Raw genomic sequence first — 15,498 nt, forward strand, 5'->3', positions numbered from 1 at the left:
AAGCCTGCACGGGGAATTAGGGAACTCTTCCATTTCACTAGGTCACATTAAAAGATTCAAAAAGATATTAAAACATATGTTACACTATTCTTAAAAAAAAAACCTGCTATGTAAGCCAGTTTTTACTAGAATACAGGAGGTTACATAGACTAGAACTTTCTGAAAAGAGTGGAAATTCTTCTGTAAAAAGTCCATATCTTTAATGTTGGAGAAGAGAAAGGCGGAACATAGCTTGGGTGACTCTACACTTCCAATATCCAAAGCAATATAGAGATATATAACTTTATAAGGCATAAAAACAATTAAAATACTCTACCAGGAGAAACATTATCATTACTTAGGAAATAATTATGTGGATCAAAAGTATGTTTACTTATTTCCAATTCACAATCCCAAAAGGAAGCCTGTCTGTTAATAAGCTCTCTCCATTTGCACTGAACCTACAGTTCAGTACATATTCATCCAGAAAGTAAAATGAAAATTCAACAAAATAATGCATTGCGAAAGAGAAAGGAAAGTAAATCTTGCGGCCCCCAAATCATTAAGCTACAGGGAAAAGTCAAGCTGAGAACTGCTTAGAGCAAACCTGTCTCCCATTCTATTCAAAGTCATTCCTCTGCTCACTGAGATAAATATGTATCTAATTGACTCCTTTGGAAAGGCTAATCAGAAAATCAAAAGAATGCACCTGTTTATCTCTCACTTACCTGTGACCTGGAAGCCCCTCCCTGTTTCAAGTTGCCCCGCCTTTCTGGACAGAGCCAATGTACATCTTACAAACACTGATTATGTCTCATGACTGTCTAAAATGTATAAAACCAAGCTGTGCCCCGACCACCCTGGACACAGGTCTCAGGACTTCCTGAGGCTATATCATGGGCATGTGTCCTCTACATTGGCAAAACAAATTTTCTAAATTAACTGAGATCTGTCTAAGATATTTGGTTTTACACAACTAAGATTATACCTAAATTTCAAAAATAAACAATGAGTTATAAGACATTTGAAGACAGCTAATAGCAAAAAAGAAAAAGCCTAAGGTGAGTACACAGAACATTTACTCAAATAAATACATATTTTTAAATTATAATTACTGATCTTAGAGATATTCTAAAATATATTCAAAAATCAAGAATTGAAAAAGAGTAATATGAGTAAATTAAAACTATGATTGCTAAAATTAAAAGTTAAAATCAATTAAGAACATGATGATTTAATTAGCTATTTGCAAGACAGACCCATGTATATAGTCCAGAATATAAGAAAAAAAAAATTAGAGGAAAATGTTGAGAGAAAATTAAGAGATACAGTTAATTGCTTTTATGATGATCTTAAAGAATTCAATAAAATTTTTGGAAAGAATTAAGCAAGGAAATTATTAAAGAAATTCATGAAGAACTTTTCAAAAGCAAAATTAAAATAGAGTTGTTTGAATTGAAAGGGCAATTCAGTGCCAATCAGTTTGAATGAAAAAAAAAATCCAACAGCATAAAAGGATTTCAGAGGACCAAACACAGAGAAAGATCTTAAAATCTTTCTTAAAGAAGAAACACATGATCTAAATGGAACGAGAGTTAAATTGTCATCAGGAATCTTTCGTCACGAAGAATTTAGGAAGACAATTGAGCAGTAGCTTCACAGTTGAGAAGGATCATATTTTTGAATCACAAATTTTATACACATGAAAATCATAGGGAGAGTTTAGCTATAAATAAAAGGTAACCAAGCTAAGATAAACTTACATGTACAAAGTTTTATTATTATCACATAGCATATACCTGTTGGAAAATGGCTCCTCCTTAGCAATCATCCATGTCTTCACATCTGCCATATAGGCACAGCTAAGTCACAGGCTTACCCATCTCTTGGTGGAACACTATGTGTTGCTTCCTGGAATATGGTGATCTGAGCAATCTTCCCAGGAGCTGTACACAAATGTTTTACATATATCTTCCTGGATGTTTTACATATACCTTCAGATATGGAACATTCCACCATATCCATCATTTGGCTAAAAACCTCCCTTACTAACTACTTGGTATCATCTGTCATCTGGCCTCTCTGATTTAAAGTCATCCTGTGGGATGTAGGAAGCCAACATGACACTGATCTTGCTTATGCTATCTGTGTAAATTATAAACTGCCCAAACCCTTTCATATGGACTCATTGTCATTTTACTGACCAAATCCTTGAGAGTGTGGCAAGCCAATCTCTAGCAGCTGTGTCAGAGTTAGACAGCACATTTGCTGCTTGGCCACTTGCAAATAGAAGTTTAGCATCTGAGTAATGTTAAAAGAGATGCAGGCTCACTGTTTTCTTCTTCCTCTTTTTTTTTTTTTTTTTTTTTTTTTTTTTTGAGAGGGAGTCTTGCTCTGTGCCCCAGGCTGGAGTGCAGTGGCGCGATCTCGGCTCACTGCAAGCTCCGCCCCCCGGGTTCACACCATTCTCCTGCCTCAGCCTCCCGAGTAGCTGGGACTACAGGCGCCCGCCACCACGCCCGGCTAATTTTTTGTATTTTTTTTAGTAGAGACGGGGTTTCACGGTGTTAGCCAGGATGGTCTCGATCTCCTGATCTTGTGATCCGCCAGCCTCGGCCTTCCAAAGTGCTGGGATTACAGGCTTGAGCCACCGCGCGCGGCCTTTTTTTTTTTTTTTTTTTTTTTGAGATGGAGTCTCTTTTTGTCGCGGAGGCTGGAGTGCAGTGGCATGATCTCCGCTCACTGCAACCTTGGCCTCCCAGGTTCAAGCGATTCTCCTGTCTCAGCCACCTGAGTAGCTGTGATTACAGGCGTGCGCCACGATGCCCAGCTACTTTTTGTATTTTTAGTAGAGACAGGGTTTCATCATGTTGGTCAGGCTGGTCTGAAATTCTTGACCTCGGGATCCGCCCGCCTTGGCCTCCCAAAGTGCTGGGATTACAGGCGTGAGCCACCGCTTCCAGTCGTTTTCTGTTTGTTTCCGTCTGTGCTCTATTTATATTGGCTTCTGTCCTCATTCTTGTTGTCTCATGGTCACATGATGGCTTTAACTGTTCCTGATGAGTTTCACAATTAATGTACTAGACATTAAGGAGGTTGCAGAGGGCAGTTTACATGACATCAGCTGAGTTTTTGTTTTTTGTTGTTGTTGTTGTTTTTAATTTGCATGTCTTCCGGAGACTTTTTCTTTTTTTTTTTTTTTTTTTTCTATTGATATGTCCTTCTGTTAGCAGAATTTCACTTAGGTTCACCAGACACGACTGTGTTTCTTCGCCATTCATAGCTGTCAGGAAGCTGAGAATTAAGTAGAGACTGAATTTCACTCTCCTAAGGCTTTATATTAGAGGCTGACAAGGGAACTTGGAGCTGGGAAAGAGTATTAAGTAAACCAGTCATACTCTTTGTAACACAAACCAAATTAGGTTTAAGGTAAAAAAATAAAGACAATTTCAGATACACACAAACAAAAACTCAGAAAATCTACCTTTCACAGACTATGCCTAAAGAAAAACTTACTTGATGTTTATACATATATACATATATACGTGTGTGTGTGTGTGTGTGTGTGTGTGTACCTTAAAAGTCAAACAACAAAAAGGGGAGGAAGTTCTGGAATTAAAGCAACATTAAACCAAACCCAGGAGTAGAAGTTTTTAAAATGTGGAATGTTAAAAGATGGCAAAAAATAAGAGGTCTGAAAAACATATTGCCAAAAGAGTGTTATATTACAGTTCAAGGAAATTTATAATTTTATGATAACTACAAATCAAATATTTTCTATAAATAAGGTGAAAAACTAATCTAAAACTCTAAAATAAAAGCTATTCAAAAAGCCTTATTCTATCTATGTCAAAAAATGTAGTGCAACTTTTAAGCAATCAAGAAACATATACTTACTGATATAATTTTGTTTTTTTCTTTATGAGTTCAATTATATAATTTGAACTTGAAGTAAAAAGTAGTTACTTAAGCATGATATTGTGAATCTTGTATATTGCTTTTTAGTTTGTTCAATCAACATACACACACAAAAAATAGACTGAATTCTAGTTGAAGCATCTGAATACTATAAACTTTAATAATGTAAAAGAACAGCATATTCAACATAAATCAGGAGACACTATGAGACATGAACCATGTATAGAGTTTCAATAAATGCCTCTATAATTAATGAATCAAGGATGAGTTTTATGTATATATAGTCAGGTGAAAGACAAACTAATGAACAAAAACAAAAATTTGGAGGCTAATTTGGAAGGAATTACAACAGGTAAGACAAATTCTCTAATACTCTTATTTCTTATGTTGGGGGGTCAATACATTTTATCTAAATACAGTGAAATAAGTAGACAAAGTATAAGCATAATATTTAATATTTTGATATTTTCTTGATACCTATAAAATGACCTAAAAACATAAATGGTAAAAGTTAGTGAACTCAGTAAGGCCCTGGATATTTTACCACTGAATAAAGTAGCCCACTGAATGGGCTACTTTTTAAATTTTACAGCTTTGTTTCCTAGTTCATTACATTCAAGATGGTGCAAATCAAAAGTATGATTTTTTACCAACTCAGAAAAGAAAATGCTGCAAATTAAACTGTTTTAATTCGTTACTAAAATTTAAAATTTTAATTTTATACTTTGAAAGAGTTCTGTCAGACTTATATATATATATATATATGGAGAGAGATTTTTTAAGCATACATCACCATAGTGAATAACTGAATGAAAAACATAAGTAAAATAAATCAGTTTAGGTATTTTTAAAGTGTTTTATATGAAGAGGTTGAATCACTGTTCCTCTCAGTTTTAGTAATGTCTGTGTGTTTTTTTTTCCCAAAATATATTCTCTATTGAACTATCAAGAGAGTTAATGATACATGATTTTCTTCAAATATTGCTCTACTGTGTCTCCAGAACTTTCTTCTGTGAGATGGAGACTGATTCTACAAGACTTGTTGCTCATACTCCATTTGTCTTACTAGTGTGTGTCTATGTAAGATTTTTAAAATATAAACAAGTCATATTCCTTTCTTAGGTAGTTCTCAAATAGTTTGTTGATGGAAATCTTGATCTATCAGTTGTATTATAATGTCACAAAGAACAATGACATCTGCTCATGTTCAAGCAGTGATATATTTGTTATGTATTTATTTTTAATTTTTTAAAACTTTTATTGTGGGTTTAGGGGTACATGTGTAGATTTGTTATATAAGTAAACTGTGTGTCTTGGGAGTTTGATTTACAGATTATTTCATCACACAGATAATAAGCATAGTACACTGTAGGTATTTTTCCTGATCCTTTCCTTCCTCCCAACCTCCATCCTTTAATAGGCCCCAGTGTCTGTCGTTCTTCTCTATGTGTCCATGTGTGCTCCCGTGATTTAGCTCCCACTTATAAGTGAGAATACGTAGTATTTGGCTTTCTGTTCCTGTGTTAGTTTCCTTAGGATAATGACCCCCAGCTCCATCCATGTTACTGTAAAGGACACAATCTCATTCTTTTTTATGGCTGCATAGTATTCCATGGTGAATATGTACATTTTCTTTATCCAAGTCTACTATTGATGGTCATTTAGGTTAATTCCACATCTTTGCTATTTTAAATAGTTATGAGATGAACATAGGAGTACATGTGTCTCTATGGTAGAATGATTTATATATATTTATATTTTTGGGTATGTACTCAATAAATGAAATTAATTGGTAAAATGGTAATCCTGTTTTAAGTTATTTGATGAATCACTGCATTGCTTTCCCAATGGGTGAATTAATTTACACTCCATAGGCTCAAAATAAGGAAATGGAGATAAATCAGTCAAGCAAATGAAAAAACAGATAAAAGCAGAGGTTGCAATCTTAATTTCAGACAGACTTCAAACCAACAATTTTTTTAAAAAGACAAGGGCATTATATAATAATACAGGGTTCAATTCAACAAGAAGACCTCACTGCACTAAACATACATGCACCCAACATAGGAGTATCAAGATTCATAAAGCAAATTCTTAGAGACCTACAAAGAGACTTAGAAATTCCCACACAATAATAGTGGGAGACTTCAACACCCCTGACAGTAGTAGACAGATCATCAAGGCAGAAAATTAACAAAGATATTCAGGACCTGAACTCAATACCTGATCAAATGTATCTAGTAGACATCTACAGAACTCTCCATCCGCAAACAACAGAATAAACATTCTTCTTATCACTACATGGCAAATACTCTAAAATTAACCACAAAATCAGAGGTATAAAAATATTTGGCATATTCAAAAAACCCTCAAATTATACCAACCACATTTTTGGACCACTGTGCAATAAAAATATAAATCAATACTGAGAAGATCACTCAAAACTGTATAATTACATGACAATTAAATAACCTGCTCTTGAATGACTTTTGGGTAATTAATGAAATTAAGGAAGAAATCAAGAAATTCTTTGGAACTAATGAAAACAAAGACACAAAGTACTAGAATCTCTGGACACAGCTCAGGCAGTGTTAAGAGGAAAGTTTATAGCACTAAATGCCTACATCAAAAGGTTGGAAAGATCTCAAATTAACATACTAACATCATAACTAGAAGAACTAGGGAAACAAGAACAAACCAACCTCAAACTTAGAAGACCAGGAATAACCAAAATCGGAGCTGAACTGAAGGAAATTGAGACTTGAAAAACTATACAAAAATCAATGAACCCAAGAATTGGTTCTTTGGAAAATTAATAACATAGATCTACCAATTGCTAGACTAATAAAATATACAGAAGATCCAAATAAACACAATTAAAAATGATAAAACAGATGTTACTACTGACCCCACAGAAATACAAGAAAACTATCAAAGATGACTATAAACACCTCTATGTATACAAACTAGAAAATCTGGAAGAAACTGATAAATTCCTGGACACATACAATCTCCCAAGACTGAACCAGGAAGAAATTAAATTCCTGAACAGACCTATAACAAGTTCTGAAATTAAATTGGTAATAGAAAACATACCAACCAAAAGAAGTCCAGGACCAGACAGATTCACAGCTGAATTCTACAAGATGTATAAAGAAGAGTTTGTACCATTTCTACTGAAACCATTTTAAATAATTGAGAAGGAGGGACTCCTTCCCTACTCATTCTATGAGGCCAGCATCATACCAAAACCTGGCAGAGGCACAACAAAAAAAAGGCAATTTCAGGCAAATAGCCTTGATAAACACAGATGCAAATATCCTCAACAAAGTACTATCTTTGTTGTTTAATGCTATTTGGTGGACAGAAATTATAAGATTTCATCAATCATAGATGCATCTTGACTTTAAAAATGTTAAAATGTGAAAAAAACTATGCAGCTTATAATTGCTGAAACGCAATGTTTGACCTATAACTGTAGAGCTTTCTTGCTGAGTGATAAGTGATATGGCTCTCAAGTACTGACTTCTCAGATATTTAATGTTGAATCAATGCATAGTTTCTGTCCTCCATTTTAATGTACATGTCAGCTACCATAATTTTTCAATGAATATAACATTATTTTATCCTGATTTTCAATGTATATAGCATAAATAATAATTTTCTTTCTGCCTTTTATATTCTCCTTTATTAGTACTAAGAAAGAATATTTAAATGTGATTTTAGGGGTATAAAAAGTAGTGATTGGTTTAACAAAATTGGACTACATATATTCTAAAGGCCTCTGGTAAAAGAGAGACACAGGTGTTATAGACGGCCAGGAAAATCATTTGATCTTGAAGATTGGGGCCGTGCACCAGATTATGCACTATAATTATAAAGCTTATCATCTCTGCTCAGTATGGAGCCTATTTTGGGAATTATCAGAAAGGCAAATTATTTTGTCATATAGTGGGGTAAGTTCTAGATGAGATTAGTCCAACAGAAATGCAATTTGAACCACATATGTAATTTCAATTTTTCTAGTACTCACAATGAAAAAGGTAACAAAAAATCATTTTTTATTATATATAACAAAGTCTTAACAAAATTATTTCAAAATATCAATTTAAAAATGTTTATGAAGAATTTCACATGTTTTTGGTGCTTCATCTTCTAAATTTGCTGTGTGCTTTGGACTTAACAGCACATCTCGATTTGTACTAGTGTTCAATAGCCAAATGTGGCTTGTGGCTAACATACTAGACGATACAGTTCCAAATTTTAAATACCAGAGTAGTTCTAGACTATAGATACTATTGTCTTTGAAATAACTATTCCCAGCTTCCATTTTAATCTACCTGCCTATGGCCAAAGAAATATATGTGCAGTGCTATGATTCCAGGTTCACTGGTTTCTTAAGCAGCAATGGTCACCGAAGTGCTGATGTATATATGAAGAGGGAAGCGTGGCATCAAGTCTATGAAATGCTATAGGCCTTAGGTTGTGGAGACATACAGGAAGAAACTTCAAGAAAACCTGTTCACTATTGGAATGGCAGTAGAAGGCTGATATGGAGAGACCCGGTCATTTGTATATGTGATCTGCCTTGCATCTTAGCCTCTCTTTTCAGGCCTGGATTTTGAGAGTGAGAGTTTCTATTTTTGTTTTTCTTCTTGACATCCTGTCTCTCTCTCTCTCTCTCTCTCTCTCTCTGCTCTCTTCCATCTCTCTCTTATTTCTGTTGCTAGTCCTGTTTTCCTCGTACAGATCCAAAATTTTTATATCAAACTTGATTCCTTTACTATTTTATTATCTTCCTTTCCTTTCCTTCCTCTCTTTGCTCTCTACCAATGTTCGTTTTTCACCTCTGTTTTTTCTGTCTTAAGACATAAAATCCATTCACTGTTTTTCCATTATGAGATGCAGTAATGTGTTTTCCCTTTGATATTCGTACATCCACATGCTCAAGCACGAATTGCACACTCTATTACTACTGCCTAACCCTGTACTTATGCAGAACATCAGCTACTTGCCATGGTTTTGTTGTATTTAATGCTTGCTTATAATTTATTCTCCACATAATTTCTTACATTTTATCTGACTCTTTTTCATCAGAATGCCTTCAACATTCTCAGCTGTATTCCTCAAGCTGTGTTTTGCTCTGGTAGGCACTCACAAATCTTTATTATTGCTGTATGCTTGGAAAGAAAGATTAAATAGTTATTAGTTTCTACTTGTCTAAAACAGTCTGTTTTTGCTTTTTAAGAACACAGAGTTTTTAAATGTAACATTATTTTTAGGCATTTTAAAAACAAGAATTGGCTAATTGATAAATCTATTTAGCCAATTAATGAAGCCATCGCTTATAAAAGTGGACATAAGGCCGGGCGCGGTGGCTCAAGCCTGTAATCCCAGCACTTTGGGAGGCCGAGACGGGCGGATCACGAGGTCAGGAGATCAAGACCATCCTGGCTAACACGGTGAAACCCCGTCTCTACCAAAAAATACAAAAAACTAGCCGGGCGAGGTGGCAGGCGCCTGTAGTGCCAGCTAATGTAGTCCCAGCTACTAGGGAGGCTGAGGCAGGAGAATGGGGTAAACCCAGGAGGCGGAGCTTTCAGTGAGCTGAGATCCGGCCACTGCACTCCAGCTTGGGCGACAGAGCGAGACTCCGTCTCAAAAAAAAAAAAAAAATGGACATAAAATTTAAAAAATACACACACACACACACATCTTTTGTTAGAAGTTGTAATAAAGCCCCCATGGAAAAATAAAAAAACTTATAGAGGCTTGATTTAGTTTTACATTAGGTATCACTGAACAATGTAGACTTTACAAAAATAAAATACAAGTCTATAAATAGGCATCAAAAGAAAAAAAATAAAAGACTAATAAATACTTTATTTTGAAATTCATTATTCCAGAGGAAAAGCAGCCACATAATTCTCTGGACTAACTTTATTCAGATCTTATGTACCAAATACTCTTCCAAGTGAGTACATCCAAAAACATAATAAATATTTATAGTAACCTAAGGAAGTTCATTTCCATTCTGTTAAATGAGGAAACTGAGATACAGAAGAATAGCAAGAAAGTAGTGGAACCAGGATTTAATCAAAGGACATACATTTTCAGAAGTGATTTTCTAGATAGCTATATCATATTATTTCTTATCAGGTATATACGTCTTAAGATAATGAAGAGAACAGGGAACTATGACATAGGCATTTTTATTAGGCTGCTAAGATTAATTACTATAAATGTCAGTATTCAACTTACACTAAAATGGCGAAGTGCTAACCATCCTCTAGTATCTGTAATCATCCAACATTAAGTTTTTGGCCAGTGTCAAGGTTGCTTGGAATGAAGACTACATTTCCCATCATCCTTGAACCTAGATGAGGCATGTAACTAATTTCTGACTAGTGTGATGTTAAATGTAACTTAAAAAAATTTGTTAATCTTCAGGGTTGTGTGCTTAAAGAAAAATATGACCGTGTTATACATGCTTTTTCTCTTTTCTCCTTTGCCCTTCCCCAGTGAGTAGAGTGTACACATGGTGGTGAGTCATCTTAAACTCTGAAGTCAGGTCATTCCAAGAAGAATGTTTTCCAACAAAACAGAGGGCACTAGCATCATAGACAGACTCATGTCAGAGTCTCCATATTAACCACGATTTACATTAGAGATAAATAAATGTCTATTTGCTTTAAACAACTGTTACTCTGGTTTGTTTGTTTGTTTGTTTTTTGAGACAGGGTCTCACTTTGTTTTCTACACTGGAGTGCAGTGGTGTGATCATGGCTCATAACAGCCTTGACCTCCGAGGCTCCAGTTATCCTCCCCCCTCAGCCCCTCAATTAGCTGGGATTAAAGGCACATGCCACCATGCTTGGCTAATTAAAGAAATTTTATTTTTGTAGTGATGGAATATTGCTATATTGCCCAGCCTTGTCTTGAACTCCTGGGCTCAAGTGATCCTCCCACCTCAGTCTCCCAAAATGCTGGGATTACAGGCATGAGCCACTGTGCCTGAACAATCTGAGCCTTTGCTAAAGCAGCGTATCCACTGTCCTAAGTAATACAAGTGAACTGAATCTACTGTGTAGTTCTCTATATCAGTTATCACCAATTACTTTCCATGCCTGTCCCACATCTTCCGTTTAGGAATTGGTAGAATTGTCTGCTGGAGAAAAGACAGCAGAGCAGGTAATATTATATTTCTATTATGCCTCTGTTCATGAATTTTATATCCAGCGTTCCTTACCTGCTTATAAATGACACTGTGCATGTATTACCTGCACATGTACACACATACACTTTAGAGACAGGGAAAACAGTTCTGCCCAAAAAGTATGTCTCTAACAAGACATGTAGATGACAATGTTTTCAGGAATATTGTAATCTTATAAAAAGGTCTCCTTGGAAAACCTAAGCTAACTTGATTTATTCCGATTGACTGAGACAGCGACTAAAGAAAAGTCTTAGTTTGCAGAAGTCTGTGAAAGAAATAATCTATTTAGTTCTTTTAGACGTTGAAAGGTATGAGTTTTTCATGCCACTAAATAGTATGGGAAATACCAGTTAAGTCGATGTTCCAGCTCATAGATTTTTCTCACTATTCCCTGAAAAACTGTGGGAGTGGGAAAAGAATTTTGTTATACTTGGTTTTAACTGTTTTCAATTTTTACCTTAGACAAACTGTGTATATAGAGTCAAACGGTACTCAGTTTGAAATAACTTGACACTGCATATATTAAACTAAACAGAAGGCAAAGCAAGTACACTGAAACTGATTTAATATGCAATATTTATCTGTGGTAGAGAGAAACACAATTCAATTGAGGCTGATTCATCCTCCATTTTCTGTGCACAGAATTCCACAGGAGGTCATCTGCTATTATTTTATCCCTATTAGGTGTCCTGAATATATTAGGCAGCAACAGAGTAACCTGTGATAATGGCAGACAAGGTAACCTACTCTTCCTCATGTAGCTAGCATGCAGCATGCAGAGCTTAAGTTTTTGGTTTTATCCCTCATCCACTTTGTGACTGTGAAATTGCCATGATTGTTTTTTTTTAAAAAAAATATGTTTTCACTTTGCTGGGCAACCTAGGAGGCCTTTTCATGCTATGTACTGCTTCTAACTCAGGATAAATATCATTTTTGAGTTTGAATAGATCTTACTTATCTTACTTTTGGTTAATTCTCTTGTCACAGCTCATTGATAGGACATGTTATTTAAAATAATTATCTATTTTTCTAGATTAGAGTGCTTGCTCTCCAAATATAAACAACATTTCTTTCTTCATATATATTTCCAACTATTATTTTCTAAAGCTAGACTTACTTAAGATTTATATACTCATAGGAATAGTATTCAGGAGGATAAATTTGAGCTTTAAATATATTTAATTCAATTTTTTTGTTTTTACTCCTGCTTCATTAAGTTACTATGAATTCCTTCTAGTATTACACTGCCATCAATTTTAGTAATCTGCTGTCATAAAAAAGACAGCCATCAAAGTTTGAGAGTGATTTTAATAACCTTCATTTTAAAAAAGTAAAAAGTATTTGTGTATATACATATCACACACACATTAACACATTAAATATCTGTATTTAAATACACAGTAAAGCAAAACACACACACATACAAACAAATGTATAAGTGAAGACTGGCAAAAAGCACAGAACTTATTTTTCTTAGTGTATATACTAGAACTTCTATATTTAAATGGTAATTCTTTAAAATAGTTATTTTGGAAGGGCATCACTTACTTCAATAACATTATTGATGCTTAAAACTTCTACAGAATGTTTTCTGTGAATCTTCCGAGCTACTTTATATTTTATAAAATGACTACTTTTATTACTTGAGAGCCACACATGGTTTTGAAACCAGAAGGGGCTTTTTTTCCAGTTTCGTTGCTTTCCACATTTCCATTCAATTTAAATAAATTTTGGCTTTTAAAAAATATATTAAATCCATACAAGATAAATTATCAGCAAAAATAAAAATATTCTTATCCAATCCCAGGTTGTAATTTTCCTAGACTACTAATTGCTCTTTTCAGTACTCCAGTTTCTCCTTAGTCATTTGGGATTAAAATATGACTAATGTGTTTCCTTTTGTCTCTTTATTGTCCTTAAATCAATTTTTGAACTCCTTAAATCTGTGGAACCCAACTATTTCCCTTATTTTCATAAATGCCACCAACATTCAGGCTTTATTACCTGTTACATTATAATTGGTTTATTTCCCCAAACTCTAGCCTCCATTTCATTTCAATTCTTAAATCTTTCACATTGTAACTTGAAGGCTAAGGAATGTGCACCTTGTCTAGTTTATAACTATAGGTTGCCCTTGACTCATAATTTGGTGGGGCTTCCATAGGGTTGGTATGTGGTCATAACAGGAGATAACTAGTTCTTTCTCCCTAGGATGACAAGATGACCACAGTTCTCTTAAAACATTGTAGATACATGTAGGAGCATAAGTGTATGTAAGCTGGTCATGTCTAAATATATATTTACTTAAGAAAGATTATATATATTCTTTACTTTTTAAAAATACAGCTTAGAATTTAAAACAGCAACATGACTTTGTTCCAGGCTAGAATCTGAAAGCTCTGCTAGAACAAATGTCAGGCAAAAGAAGTGACGCTGGTTGCTTATTTTGTCTGGGGTAATATCAAACACTTGTTGGAGCTATGTAACGAAATTCTGTAAGTGAGAAGTGGAGGAGGCATTCCAAAATAAAGAGCATGACTATGACCATCTACCTCTCTTAATATGCTTTTAAAAATATATGTTCTAAACAATAGTCTAACATAGGTTTTTCTAAAGCTATGTTAAAATTCATGATTTCAAAAATTATTGCTACTAAAAATTTCATCAACTACAGCTGAATTCACCATTAATCTTGGCAATAATCACACAAATTAATGATAAATGCTATATGCGTTTTAACTTTCTTTTCCTTTCCGCATTTTTAATTTCTGGAAGCAGGGCCATTTGACTTTAACACTTTATTGGCAAGAGCATACACTTACTTGCTCAAGGGAAACCTGTGCTATTTTGATTTTGTATCTCATTAAAAACTATTAAGAAGACAAATTCAAAGGCCTACCTGTTCATAAAGTGCATGACTCCTGTTCTTTTGTTTCTAAGCCAGTGCAGTGGTGTACATAATTATCTGCAGACTGGGATCCCATATTGAATCTCTCTTGCTTGTGAAGCATTTACTTTGCCTCTTGGAATTATTATTCCTAGTCTTCTTCAGGCATATTCTCTTATTCTTCACAATTTTGTGAAATTAAACCTGAAGTGTTTGATCATGATTTCTTCAGAAATGAAAATATTTTGAGCACAGTTAGAGAGATCCTTAGCTGATATCTACTTAGATGGCTGACAGTACTCCTCCATCACTGGGACATTGTCCCAGGAAGAGAGAATTTAAAAAAAAAAAAAAAATTGGAAGAATGGGCTGAAATGCTTTTCTTTTACCTTGCCCTTTTGTTAATAATTATCAGCTATTGGTTTTCCATTTTCAACTGCCACTTGACATGGCAAGACAGAAAAAGAGATTTACAGAACAAAAATGTTATTTCATGGTTATTACTATTCCTTAATTTGTCACTTATTTCTTTGGCAAATAAATATTATTAATATTGGCTGGTATCTTTTTGAGTTCTTACTATGTACTAAGAGCTGTCTCATAGATAGAGCAATTCATTTAATCCTTAAGACAACTCAATGAGTAAAATATGTTATTACCTCTACTTTATGGTAATAAAATGAGGCATTGAGAGATTAAAAACCTTGTTTTTCTTATTGCCTAGCACTTAGCAAGGGTTCATAATATATAATTTCACTGAAAGAATAAATGAATGGGTAAGTGAAAATCATGTTCTCTAGAGTTAATTTAAGGAGCAATCATTAATACACATGGATTTCCAATATGTATTTCTTATGCCATTTCACTAAATACTAGAAGAAATCTTTTATCAGGATATTTAAAATTTCTGAGCTTTCTCTTTTCTGTGTTGGTTTGATTTCTCTTACTCTTGAGTCTTCCAGATACTGATAAACTTCTTTTGCCTTCATGTTATTTTGCTTAAACTCATTCCATACAAGAATGGTTATCCCCTTTTGTTCAGGATTAATATTTTCAAGGTTTGCTTCTGTTCTTATCTCAAGATTGCCTTAAGTATGGGATTTTTATCAAGTACTTGGTTGAGTGACTTTTGCATCTTTCCAATGAGTACACCAAAAGATTTCGATAGTTATTACCAGGCGTCATCTCACTTACTATGTATGTGATATTATGTCTTCAGCCTTCCTCTATTTGAAGAATCTGTATTCCCTGACTGGCAGCCTCACCGCTGTGTCCTAGCCTTCTTCATGTTGCAGGGGTTGTTACAGAAGGTATATTATAAATGAGTACATTTTGAAGGGAGTAAACTGCAAATCCTTGGACCAAGAATGTACAGTTATATTTCATGAGTAATATCACTAGAAAGCAGAACAAAATTCAGTGATTTGAAGTATAGTATTGGAATACTGAATGAGTTATAAAATTCATTTTTTAAATCACTCATGTATTCAAATAGCCA

This window comes from Macaca fascicularis, chromosome 17, assembly GCF_037993035.2.
Source record: "Macaca fascicularis isolate 582-1 chromosome 17, T2T-MFA8v1.1".
Classification (NCBI taxonomy): domain Eukaryota; kingdom Metazoa; phylum Chordata; class Mammalia; order Primates; family Cercopithecidae; genus Macaca; species Macaca fascicularis.